The sequence below is a fragment of the Cheilinus undulatus genome, linkage group 21 (assembly GCF_018320785.1).
Source record: "Cheilinus undulatus linkage group 21, ASM1832078v1, whole genome shotgun sequence".
Taxonomy (NCBI): Eukaryota; Metazoa; Chordata; class Actinopteri; order Labriformes; family Labridae; genus Cheilinus; species Cheilinus undulatus.
Window position 1 is genome coordinate 27,448,388 of NC_054885.1, and position 12,902 is coordinate 27,461,289.

Sequence of the window (12,902 nt, forward strand, 5' to 3'; positions counted from 1 at the left end):
GTTTCCATGGAGCAAGCAGCATCAGTTCTTGAAGATTTGGGCGGGGATCAAGGAGTTAATTTGAGCCTTATTTGTCAGCTGTGAAAAAAAGGCCTTGTAGGCAAGTGCACAGATATCTGACTGAGGTACAGTATATGAGCTATGGATATGAATCTAATATTGTGTTTGCATGGACCTCTTATTAGTGTTGTATATACAGATAGATTTCTGTTCTGTTTCTAACTCTTTTGTTGTCTTGTATTAAAAATTCGGCACTTAATATCCCCACCCACCACCAACCCTGTTTCTTGCTTGTACTAGTGAGAACTTGCTGGATTTCTAACTTTGGGTGGTCCACGGGTTCTGAGCTGCATCTGCACGGAGCCAGGCTTCACGTCTTTGATTCTTGTTGTGTTGTCTGATGTTTGTGCTCTGTTTCTTGTCCTGTCTGGCTGCTGTTTAATGTTGTTAAAAAAAAAAAAAAAGAGAGATATTACACAAAAATTTCCAGGATATGCTGACTGCATGCTGATTAGTCAAAAACCAGTCTGAAGTTTCCTCTTTATAGAGAGCTTGTAAATTAAATTCTTTTAGAGTTGGGGATTGAGTTAGAGTTTGTGGAGACTTCTGTAAACCAGATCTGTGTCTCTCATCAGGTTCTAGATGTTTTTTTTTTTTTTTTGCATTTTAAGAATATTTTCTGAACTTAAACTTGGAATTAGGTTGGTAAGACAAGTTGAAGAGGGAAGAATTCCAAAAAGTGCTACTTCTGAACAGAGGAAGCAGAGTAACTAGTGGGCGGGCAGAGGTGGCACATTTTTCCTGCCTTCAGTCAGGGTTGGTTATAAAAACTGTCTTGACTCTGTCTTTAGGCGACCAAACTGTATGTGAAAGGCAATGATGAATGCGCTGGGCTGTAATAGGCCTGATGCAGAGCTGCAGTGGTCGAACACACCGTGTGAATGGTCCTGATGAGAGTGTGCGCTGCCTGCCGACGAAGAGGAAAACTATAAACGGCTGATCCGCTCTGTGCGTCAGGACGCACAAGATTACCGCAGATGGCCTCTGTAGACTATTCTAAATCCAGCGGATGATTTCAGACCGTTAAGCTTTTTTTTTTTATTTCAGCTTGCACGAAGGTGAAGAGGAAACAGATCGCGAACATTTACACATCAAGAGTCTATTCGTGTTACGCAGACGTTTTGCTACGGCGGCACATTCGCTCTCATGCTCGCCATCTAAGCAGCAACGGACGGAGAACACGACTGCAACTTCAATTTTGTTATTCTCCCAACTCAGCTCTTCATAACCCTGCACTAACTCTCATGTTATTCTTGTTTTTAAGCAGGACAATGATGTCTCTCTTATTTATTTTGATGCCCACACGGGCGCATTTACGTGAGAATCTGCTCAGTCCGTGAGGATTTTCATCTCACCGCCTTCATCACATTTTCACTCGGCTGGATCTTTTTTTCCCCTCTCTCGTTTTTCGGCGGTTTGTCTTTAAGATAGCACCCTATTAATTTTTAATTCTTATGCATCCGCACGAAGACGGGACCAGAGAGGAGCAAACGAGTGCTTACCAGAGGAGGAGAGAAGGAGGCGAGTGAGGAGGGAGGCGAGAATGAATGAGCCACAGTGAGAAAACAAGAAAAAGGAGATTGGAGGAATCAAGGTAAGAAGGACGCACAGCCTTTAATGCTATATGTTTTTAATTCATGTGCGACATAATAACGTGTAAAGTGCACCGCCCAGGCTCTTAGGATCCGGCTGCGTGAGGTGTTCAGGCGTGTAAGCCGATTTATGTATTGATATTTTATGCTTTGGCAGACTCTGAGTTCGTCTTTACGCAGTCCTTACATGTTAAAAGTGCCTTCTGTGTGCTCTGTATAATTGGGATTTGACTGGGACCCCCGTTCATGGGCCTGCATGCATTGCACCGTGGCCTGCACACTAATAGATTTTGGCAATTTTAATTACAAGGTACGGTGTGGGAGCAGGGAAGATGAATGTTTGCTTGTCAAATAAAAGGAAAGTGATTAAGGTTCTTTGCAATAAGACACTGGAAAATCACAGTAGGATTGTGAGGGTGTAAAACAGTTATCCATGTAGGAAGTGATAAACTAATTATTTCTGGGACAAATATTTAAAAATCATCCAAATCAGTAAAAAGGAGATGTGGGAATATAGATGTCCTGGGATGTTGGCTACATGTGCTATTTTTGCAAACATCCCTCCTGCTGCTTCCTCTGTTTTCAGTCCAAGAGAGAAAGAAAAAGTCCAACCTTTAATATCAGTGGAATAAATGCATCAGAGCAAAGCATCCAGCCTCTATGTGAACTACTTTACCCAATCCCCCTGGTCCCAGACTCCACCATTAATCCTGTCCCTCCTTAAATCATTACAGGCCAGCTGCCCCTTCAAGTCCTTGAGAAACGCTCTCCAACAAAATAAACATGCAGGTTAATTTTCCTCAATCAAAGAAGATGTAAGACTTGTTTATGATAAAGTATTACCTCACTAGCTTCAGGAAAAAATCCCCACATTTATCCACATTTTACCAAACGTGACCCCGTAATGTTGAGGGGATCAAGAGATGAAAACTGAGGCGCCCTCATGATGTTACTATGCTGAGCTAATTCCCAATTTAATAATGACACATCTAATAAAAAGACCTGCATTGTAGCAGTGATGGAAGAAATTAAACCTTTTGTCTTTGTGTGTTATTATTCTGATAAAATTGAACCTGAGGAGGTGGACTAGAAAGAGCCTGAAAACAGTTATTTTCTGATGGTAAGCCTTATCCTCATTTCACCGGAGTGCTTTCTGTTTGTCCTGCCAGTTCTTGGGGAAAAAAATTGGCATGTCTACTATTCTGAAGGGGGCTGAATGAAATTCAAATTCTTCAGGTGGTAAAACAGCAATATTGCAACTGTCTGATTGCGTTATCTGGGCATTCAAGAAGCCAGACTTGGAATTGGTTTACTGCCAAACACTCTCCCCGGGAAGACAGAAGGATTTATTTCCCCCTTGTCTGTGTGTCACATCACCATCATAAAAATTATTCTCGCCTTTCAATGGGTGAATAATAGTCATACATTAGCATGGCATTAATGATCGTCAGACTTTTAATAAGTCACTAATCATAATTAGATTTATTTCAGTGTGCATTTCAGGAGGCTCAGAGTGCTGTGATCAGGATTCGAGGTGCATGTTTTTCTCTTGAAGGTAGTTTGGAGGGAAAAGCTGCGTACGAATCCTGCCACCATCTCCTGCACAGAATTACTGAATTATTCTGGTTTAACAACATGCATGCATGTGCATACATCACACATCCATACTCACAATATATACACTAGAAAATACCAGTGCACCCTTAATTTTCTATGCACTTTTCCTATACCCTCAATATGCATGCACCCCCTGTAGCTCTTTGACTAAATGAATATGTTAATAGAAAATAAGCAGGAAGATACAAAGCTGATATGAATTTCAGAAAATGACCTATGAGGTTTTACACCCTCAGGAGTGCTTAATACATTTCATCTACGCAAGTTCAAAGAATAATCTGAGAATAGCATTCTTTGGGTTTTCGTGTCGTGATAACATTCGTAATGCTATAGTTTTTTTTACCCACATGGCTGCTCACTGAGGCAAAAGACACTCTGAATGCCATGTGTCAATGGAGGACGTTGATTCTGACACTTTGTGGGAATTTTTCATTTTGCTGTGAAGTGCGGCAGCATCTCTTTTAAGCTCGTATGGTGTGACATAGAAATGAGTTTGAGTTTTAGCTGCAGCAGCAGCAGCAGCATATTGTTCCACAGTTGACAATGGGGCTTCTGGGTAACAAATAAATGTATTCAAATGGCAGAGGAAAAACTATATTATTTACAATGGCTGCGAAGACACTAAATCCATGATGCAATTTCTGTTATGTACTGTGAGATTAAAATTGGTTCCCTTTTCTACACTGACACACTGAAGCTGTTATCGTCACCTCGTCCATATTGATTTATAAAAAGTAAAGAGTGCAAATTTCAAAAATGAACACTAGCAATGATCAGGAAAACTGATTAAAAGGCTTGTGCAACAATTTGTGGATTTAATCCATCTGTTACTTAAAAGGGTTTTACAAAATTCCTACGATGAAAAATGTCTTCATGTAGAGTTAAGTAAAATATGATCAGGTTTAATAAACTGAACTAGAAATAAATTAAAACAATAAAACTAGCGATTCAGCTCTTATCCCTGGACGTGTTGCTGTTTTTTCTTACACGAAATTTCGATGGGTGCTCAAAGGATGTCATCTTTTTTTTTAACTCCGTCACAGTGAGATCATCGATCCTCATATACAAACGTACTTCTTTCTCAAAACTGATTTGAATGTTAAATTTTCACCCCCTTCTTACTGAGATTATCCAGATTTTTGCTGATGTCGTCCTACTCACACATACACTCCTAACACACTTTGATGTGCTGCTGCTGTAAACCTGCTCAGCCTCCAGAAGGAGACTGGAGAATCTTTTGTGCCACAGTGAGGACGACTTCAACGCTCACGCTGAAGATCATCCCGATAATAAACTTTATCTCAGCGTTGCCTTTTGAAGATGAAAGGTGGCTGATATGACAGAAGATTAGAACGACAAGCCTTAATAAGAAGCCCAGGCTTCTCATGGTCCATTTTACAGAAATCTTGAATAATCACGCTCATAGTCCTCATTGATTCGTGCAATTCGGATCATTATTTGCAATTAAGATCCAGTTGAAACAATACATGATTACTCTAACAATTTCAGACGTTTTTTTTTCTCCGAGGTTGGATTTTAATATTGCATAAAGATGTTTCTAACTGTGCAGCAAGTCCCGACCTTTGCTGCAAACATCTTTGAGCAGAATTTGCCAACCCATCAGTGCATATTTGCTGACATTTGAAACAAAATGGAGACAAACATTGATGCTTTCAGAAATAGTTGAAGCAAATGAGTAAATGCAAATTACTGTTTGAAGTTTAGGGATGGGAATCAAGAATCAGTTCCAGGTGAGAACAGGTTCCAGTTGGTTCAATCCATCAACCATCCATTTAATCTTAACAAATCCCTTATCAATGCCTTACTGCCATGTGCCTTGAAAAACATAGTCTGGCCAGAGGCAGTCAAAAGTGAAGAAAAACAGAGAAGTCAAGGAAGTAAACATGATGGACAGCCACAAAAATAGGCTAAAGCGGTTGAAAGTGTGGCTTCATTTCCCCCCAAAATTATGCGAACAGTGCGACGTGCAATCCTTTTGGAACGGTGATTTCATGCAAGTCATGTACCTTTAAGCACAAGAACTGTTAGTTTTGTGCGAATTCCATTTTATTTTTATGTTAGGATCCAGAGAATTGTTACTTAGAAAGAAAATGAGTGTTGTATTCTTTATTATAGCCAGTAATTGAAGTGTGTTTGCCACTGACTCTCACTGAAGGTGGCATACATCGTGTTCCGTTTTCAGAGAGAAAGAGACTCAATAAAATTTGAGTTTTTAACAATGAAAACCTAAATAGTCTACTTTTTCCAAAAAGGAAATTCACAGGAAGGAGAACTGATAGTGGCACTAATATCAATAAAATCGTTTTAGTCCCCCTCACTGTTGAATTTCCATTCAAAATCACTGCAATAGAGGTGTCCAGTGGTGCAATGCATGCTTTAAATGTGGATTACTAGGTGCTGTCGTACCATTGTACATAATTTTTTGGCCTTTTTTAAAAATTTGAAAATACTTTGTCTTTGCAGGAAGTCTTTCGCTGGATTGACTTGGAAACTATTTATCGTGTCGTGTCAGGTAGCTTTTCCTCACTGCTTCCCTTCATATGCAGCTCTGTTCACCTGATAGCAGCAGCTCTGTGGTTGTCAGCAGCCCGATAAGACTTGTCCTGACAGGAAAGCCATTACGATTATAATAACAGTTATTGTGGTTCACCGTTTTACCACTGCAGGAAAAAAAACACACTGGAAATGGTTTTAAACTGCTGTTGTTGGACTAATTATTGCAATCAAGAAACTCTATTATGTTTTTCTAAAGCTATTCATAATGTGTTGACTGGTTTTTACTTAATGCCAGATTACGTTTTTGGAGCAAGGACATGAAATAATGGACTGGGAAGAGAGGAACAAGAAGAAAACAAGAGAGGGAATGGAAATAGAAAAGGTACAGAGAGGGGAGCAATGAAAAAACAAGCAGGAATTGTCTTTGCTGAGGTGTGAAAGCGATGGGCAGCATGTGTCCATTTTGATTCCAGAGGCTTTTGTGCTGTGGAGTTCTGTGTGAACGCAGCAGCGTGTAACTGCAGGATCTGTGGTCTCCTACATCTGGAGAGAGGCTGAAGGTGTGGGCTTTGAGAAGCCAATCTTATAGGAAACTCACCACATACTAATTCAATTCAGTCGCTGCCAGCCTTGAGCCTGTGTAGGCGCCGGGATGGCGAAAATGAACAGGAGCAACAAGAGCACATGGACAGAAAAAATCGATGAGGACTCTTTTTCATAAATGGAGTGGGTGTTAAATTAGCTGGATGGGCCCATGTAGCAACACATTGGATTGAGTGCCTGGTGTATTTGGGTTGTGTCAATCGACTGAGAGACGACTTGGTGTACAGCAGTGAAAAGACTCCGTGATGCTCAATCAATGTGACCAATCAGCCTCACCAGCAATTCATTTGGATTTACATGGATAATTGTCAGAGGGAAGGAGGCTTTGAATTGGTGTTTCAGAAGTGAGTCGCTGCAGTTATGAGCACCAAATTCCAACCAGTGTTCATAATGGTTGGCTCTGATTGCCCTTTTAAACCTGCCTGATTTTCCTATTCATGATGGTAAAAGCAACTTGAAATGCCAGCTATCAGATCACACTGTTTTTTGTCAGTTTTCATTTCTAAACTCGATTTAATGGCTTTCCAAGACCCTGTGCCAGGATACAATTTTGAAGGCACTTGAGAATAATGATCACAAATCGATATAATCTCACCCTGTTGGTTGTCTGACATTTTAGGAAATCAGTCATGGCAGCTCTGTCAAGAGGTGTATAATGGCAATGGCAGTCTTAACACTGTGTAATCAATTCTGATCCCTCTGTACCTACAGCAAAGCACATACAATCAGAGAGATGTATGCATGATGATATATTCCAGGAGAGAAGCAAACACAAACACATGTTCAAATAAGAACATCTTTGTTTCTGCTGGATTATGACATCCCTGTTTTACAAATTGGGTGCTAAATTAACACAAAAGCAAAAATAACAAACGTGTGTGTGGAAGAAATGTAGAACAAAAAGGCTCAGCCACATCAAGGCAGACAGACAATGGTTCATCAGGCCATCTTAGTTAAACCCTTGTCTTCAGGTAATTGCAGAAGCTTTCCACGTCCAATCTGTCCATCTGAAAAAGGCGGTGCACACAGATGAAAGGAAACAGGGATCAATTGACCTAATAGCTTGTCCAATCAATCCTTATGTTTTTCTGATAGCTTGACAGAGATTGCAGACCGGAGTCCTCTAATTGGCTCGTCCGGAGCGGGCGAAGCAGGAGGCAGAAGTGGTAATGGCAGGAGAAGTTGCCACTTCTTCTCACACCTGGCACTCTCACTCCACCAGCGTCAATACTGACACCTTTGTCCTCATTACCTTCAGCTTAGTTCCATGTACAAAGGCTTCACGAGGTGCTGCAGGACTCCAATCTTCCTTTATTACACGTTCATTTACACCGTCAAATTCTTGCTGGCCCCTCGCACTCGGTGACTAATGCAGGAGTTTCTCAAGATCGGTGGAGCTATCAACGCGTTCGCTCGGGCGGCACAATTAGGAGGGACGTGTATATAAACAGGATCTCCGTCTGTGTCTGCTTGTAGATGCGTCAGGCTGTCTGGCCCTTACAAGCAGCGATGTTCACCTGAGACTTACCTGTGCCACTCCACAGAGGACAGCTCGGGTGGGTTCATATTTGTGTCAGGAGTACTCCCTTTGGAGCATATGGTGTTTGACCGTTGTGAGCATGTTTGTGTGCGTACTTCTCCGCTTCTTTCCGTGACTGCCTGTGCATGCTGTGAGGAGTGAGAAGAGGCAAAATCAAGAAACAACACGGGACCAAAAGAAGCTGTTTGTCTGCCCGTCTGCCAAAATGGGCGTTGAAGCGAAGCAGGTAGAGAAAAGAGAAGAGGTGCTGGGGGAGGAGGAGGGAGATGAAGCTCCTAGACAGAGGTTTGAAAGGGCACGTATATTCATAAACAGCTGCAAAAACACCTAGAGCATTCTACATACAGTAGGCAGATGCCAGATGAGACAGGGGGGCGGGGGGTAGGTGCACCACGATGGAAAAAGTCCATAAACACCTAGAGCAATGAATGGAGAGAAGGAGAGAGGAGGGAGAGGGGGAGCTGGTATTGGGAGCATCCGGAGTGGATTAATTAAGGATTATAATTATGTTGGGACTATGCATGTCTCACCTGAGACTGCCCTGTGCCGCTCCTCTCCAATTCTCCTGCCCTCTGCTCCTCTGCACATATGGACACAAACCACAGGAAAAATACTCAGCACACTTGTGGTATCATAGGTTCACCTCTGACACAGTGCAGCAAAGTGAATGAACGCAATAGTGTATTAACCTTTGCAGCTGTTATTTAATAAACCCACAGCAACACCAGCATTACGATGTGAGTCTCCTCGCTCGGGCCACACAAAAATATATGTTACTAATAGTGTGACTACAGTCACTCTTGCCTCTGGACCAGGGTTGTGATCTGGTAAATGCAGCTTCAACTAGGGGTGGGCAATGGAGCCCCAAATTTTATCAGAAAATTCCAACAAAATTTGCAATGACAAAATATGACGACAGAGAAAAAATTGCTAAACAACATCTGAAAAGTGATTGCAGATTGCGGCTGTCATTGATGTTTGTTCTGTGATTGATGTCACCTAAAGGCCGGCTCAGACTACATGAATTCAGTCAGATTTTGTGCCAGCTGCATCGCTGCAGATCATTGAACCTAATTATGCACATTAGGAACAACACAAGGTCTTGTAGTGACATAATTAATGATGCATGCACGATGCCCCAACACCTCGACTCAACAAGCATGAGAATTTTTCTTGCATGGTCGTCTTGTTTGACAACCTGACCCGTCGCAAATGACATGAACCCTTACACCTACCAATACGAGAGCATTTGCTCTTTTTTGTATCATCATTTCCAAAGTGACATTGAATAAACCCCAATAGAGCTCTTCTATGATTCACTCTTTTTGACCCGCCCCCCTGACGCCCCCCTGAACTCGCACACAGTCGTGGGGAAAGTGAACGGTTGGGATCACACTTGTGTAGCCAGGCTGTCAGCCAACAAGAGTCTCATCAGATAGTCTGACATGATGCTGTTGTGAAATGTAATCTGAGCCGGCCTTAATTCAAAGTATGAATCTATTGCTACAAGGTAGCAGCAGCAGCAGCATTGTGTTTTGGTAGACGTCTGACCTGACCTTGTTGCCAGACCACTTCCACACTGTTGAAGTAGCTCCCTTTTAAGGTCAGCTGACCTCCTGCTTTCACTCCCACCCATTTCAGACCGGGTGCTTGTTTTTTCTTCTAGGGCTGCCACTCTTGTCTGCCCTAGCCTGCACCATCACTTCTGTCACACCAGCCATGTGTGTGCTACGTGTTGGCTACATCTTTATGCAGTCATACCCCTGTCTTACGTCATAGTTTTACCTCAATATAGCTCCGTAAAAGGGACTTTATGTATTTTATTGCTGAAAAAGTTTGACGAAAAGCATTCTGTGCAAAGGAGGTTAGTTCCTCCACAGGATGCTAATCCAGGCTTTTGTTTTGAAAGACACAAAAGTTTTCTTGTACTGTATCGATCTTAGCTGTGACATTCTACTAAACAGAAAGCTCCACTAATATATGAAGTAAAGAGAATAATTTTATTTGAGTAGCACAGACATATCTGATATTAAAAGGTATATATGTCCCTCTATATATCACAAAAGTATTCATACCCTTTGCAAAAACACTTGACATTTGGCTCAGCTGATCCATTTGGCCAATTTCAGTCAGTCTTGCTGAAATGTTTCTACCCCTTGATTGGGGTTCACCTGAGGTAAATTGTGTGGACACGATCTGGAAAGGCACACAACTCTCTATAGAAGCCCTCACAGCTGACATTGCATATCAAAGGAACTGCCTTAGAGCTCAGAGACATGATCGTTGCAAAGCACAGATCTTGGGAAGGCTGACTGAAGGTTCCCAGGAGCACAGTGGCCGCCATAATTCTTAAACGGGAGAAGTTTGCTACAACGGTGACTCTTCCAAGAGCTGGTCAAAACTGGGCAATCAGGGGAGAAGTCAAGCGTTTTCGTGAGAGGTGACTAAGCAAGCCATAGGTCGTTGAAAGCCTGCTTGGTGTTTGCAAAAACCTCCATGGGAAATATGCAAAAAAAAAAAAAAAAAAAAATCTGAAATTCTGTTTTCACTTTGTCATAATGCAGTAATGAAAGGACTTTTTTCGACTGTTGCATCAGGCTACAAAATAAGAAATTTTCAAAAAGAGAAGGGGTTCTGAGTACTTTCTGAATGAGCTGTATATCATGCAAAGAATACAGTCATAACAGCTTTGATTTGAATAGGATATAATAATGTATAATGTATCCATTTTTTTGTCCATAGCAGATAACCTTGAAAATGTCCCATCACTTCGGTATTTTTTCCACATGCTTTAGCATATAGCTTTTGTGTAATTGATCTATTACCTTTAGAAGAACTTTAAGTGCAAATAAGTAACAAAGAGAAACTTTTCTTTTCTGATATCCTATCGAGCATCCTTTTAGTATGTGTGACAATAACATATGACTCTAATGTAGTCTAATGTTCAACCCAGGCAGACTGTTCTATGACCCATCCTTCAAAACTGTCAGTTCTTTTCTACTTGTATTATTGTAAATGGACTTTGAGTTGTATAGCTTTTTTCTAGTCTTCTGATGACTTAAAGCACTTACACTCTTCATGCCACATTCACACACTGATAGCAAAGGTGCAAAGTGCTGCTCATCAGTGCTTCTCCATTGACAGGCATTCAAACCCTGCTGGCAAACAGTTAAAAAAGGTAGAATTCATTATGTTCTTACTTGAAAATTCCAAGCAAGTCTGAGTAGATGTTCAGGTATTTCTTTTATATGAATAGCACGCCTCTTCACATTCCAGCTTTACTTGAGCTATAAAACAGACAACCTGCACTTTTCACAGCACAGCCTGACTATTTCACATCACGACATTCACCATGAAATCAGCATACTATAGAAAACGCATCAATAAAAAGTATAAAAGACGTATAAGACTTCCCAATGCTGCTCATATTTAATGTTAAAGTCTGTTATCATTTTTTCTTTACAAAGAGTCTAATTGGCTCCTGTTCCTGGAGCTTTGTTTCCCTTTGCACCTGGTCATTGAGTAGATTCAATTTCCACAGAAGTTTTCAAAAGCAGCAGTAATTCTGAGTCCAACCGTACTCTGATGCGGCCTTGTTCTGCAAATTCAGGTTTGCAAATCCAGCATGACTCCAAATATCAAGATGATAAGCTGTAAATAAAAGGCATTCCCTGCGGTACAATTTGCAACACTTCTCCGACTCTGTGTAGTTTTTCTGGTTTCTGGATAGAAAGTGTTGCTCTATAACCTTGCCCTGGCTCGGTCACGGCTGCTAGCTGTGGGGTTAGCTGATCATTTTTCATGATATCCAGCTGTCAGGGTTCAGGTTTGATGTTAAAACTTCCTTCTCCAAAAAGGATTTGACAGTAAATCCACTACCAAATCCATTTCTTCCTGTTACTTCTGCCATTTTGTGAAAAAAAAAAAACAGAGCTACATTCAGGAGGTAAAACAATAAGCACCAAAAATTTTAACATGATAAAAACCCTTCACATAAATCATTTAACTTGTCTTTCTACTGGTTGTTTCAGAACCGTTAGTCAAGACCAATGACCAGTCAGGCCACACAAACTCTGACATATTGCAAGTCCAGCCTGAAGGCCCTGGCATGTCACAGAATACAGCCATTATATCAAACTGAAAATCTGATTGGTCAAAGACTTCACCAATCAATAATATCAACTGAAGAAGGATTCATGTGAAATTGTGTTGGCCTTAGGGCAGATTTTTTGACCTGGAGAGAACATAGGGGCAAAAGCTGTGAATTTTTTTTTTTTTTTTATGAAACTAAGGTAGAGGGGCTATGAAATCAAGATCATAAACTAATAGTAACATTCATATAGTAGTGATAAAAATGTATAAAAGGATAAAATATAAGCTTATGAATCTGATTGTGTCTTGGTCTGCAGAAAAGGCCTCGCTGATCCTGATGACCCACCATTGATTTACACTTATGAGGTAGCATCTGGGTCAACTATAAGAAATGCTGATGACTCATCCAGCACTTTCAATGCTATTAGCTCTTATTATTATTATTATCAGGTTAACATCCAGTGTCAAGCTATCTTGAAACTACATGTCCCTCCCCCAAGGCTTTAAATGCAGCATATGGTCACCAGCTAGTTCCCAGGTGTTCGTGGAGTGAGGTGCTGCTAAAAATGGCCATGCATGCTCAGCAAACCTTCCTGCTATTATGAAATATTTTCCGTTTGTGTTAAAAACACACGTGCACTGCTGGTGAGCATTTTTAGCAGCTGCCTGCTTTGCTACTCTATTTGAATCAGAAGGAATGGGGAATCTGTTATGCAGCAAAAACTCCCAGTGATGGGCACTATGAAAGCTTGAGGTTGAAGGACGTATTTCTAATAAAAGACACTAACTTGTCTGCCAGGGTATGAATGTGCTTATAATCCAATAACCATAACTATCACACCACTTTTGCTCCCACCCTGCGGTGCTTTCAGAATGTGAAC

The 12,902-nt window shown here is 41.1% G+C and overlaps 1 protein-coding gene across 2 annotated transcripts in view; it reads left to right on the forward strand.

Annotated features, from left to right (window-relative positions):
* The first annotated feature begins 974 nt into the window (after window positions 1-974).
* The window catches only part of adgrl1a (adhesion G protein-coupled receptor L1a), a 145,194-nt gene continuing 133,266 nt past the window's right edge, over window positions 975-12,902 (forward strand). For both annotated transcript variants that reach the window (XM_041778195.1, XM_041778194.1), the window contains exon 1: window positions 975-1,654. The gene's annotated coding sequence lies outside the window, so the exon portion shown is untranslated. The remainder of the gene's footprint in view (window positions 1,655-12,902) is intronic.